This window comes from Propithecus coquereli, unplaced genomic scaffold (assembly GCF_000956105.1).
Source record: "Propithecus coquereli isolate 6110/MARCELLA unplaced genomic scaffold, Pcoq_1.0 Scaffold153, whole genome shotgun sequence".
NCBI lineage: Eukaryota > Metazoa > Chordata > Mammalia > Primates > Indriidae > Propithecus > Propithecus coquereli.
This window is the reverse complement of record NW_012139747.1, coordinates 795,227-796,017: the sequence shown is the minus strand read 5'-3', so window position 1 is coordinate 796,017 and position 791 is coordinate 795,227.

The following is a 791-nucleotide window of genomic DNA, read 5'->3' as shown; positions in this document are numbered from 1 at the left end:
AGTGGGATTTTTGACAAAGGGTTACTTTCCTAGGAAATTTGAGGTTGAGTATCATCTTCCTAGAAACTGTTTCCTAGTAAGACACCCAGAAGTTGGGCCATTAAATAAGCCCCCCCTTGCCCATAAGCAAAACTGAGCAAAAAGTATGTCTATCTGAGACAAGAAATTTGTTGGCAGCAGACCCAAGAGAACACCATTGTAACACTTCTCAGTGGTATCACACTTGATACAAGGCTCCTAGGTAATGCATTGGGAAGTACCAGTGACGATTTTTTAGGAGATAAAATGTCTAGTTGCTTCTAATTCTCCCCTGCACCTTCAGCAGACACAGAGGAAAACAGACTGCCTTGTCTCCCTCCACATCCTGTTTCCCAGGATCGCCTACAGAACCTTCATCCAGGGATATGAGTAGGTTCTGTCAAAAATTTGGTTTGGAAGATTCCCTTTGTATAAAATCCTGTTTTAACATCTGTCCAGATTTTAGGTTAATTGGGAATATTTTTAAAAAAATGCACTGCATATTAACAAAATCACTGAACTATTTCCTCCCTACTGAAAACCAACACTGTTCAGTGTTTGTACTTCACTTACTGCCCAAATAGAAACAGAGGGATGGACTGGGTCATTACTCAATGTCCATTCAAGTGACATTAATCTCTGGAAATAAAGACAAAGTGAAAATAATCAAAAGTGTTTAGTCTGGTCCGGTTACAATGTAACAGAGAATTGTCCACTTCACACAAACCTATGAAATGATGAACAACAGAGTTTAAATTAGAAAGGCTTTCTGA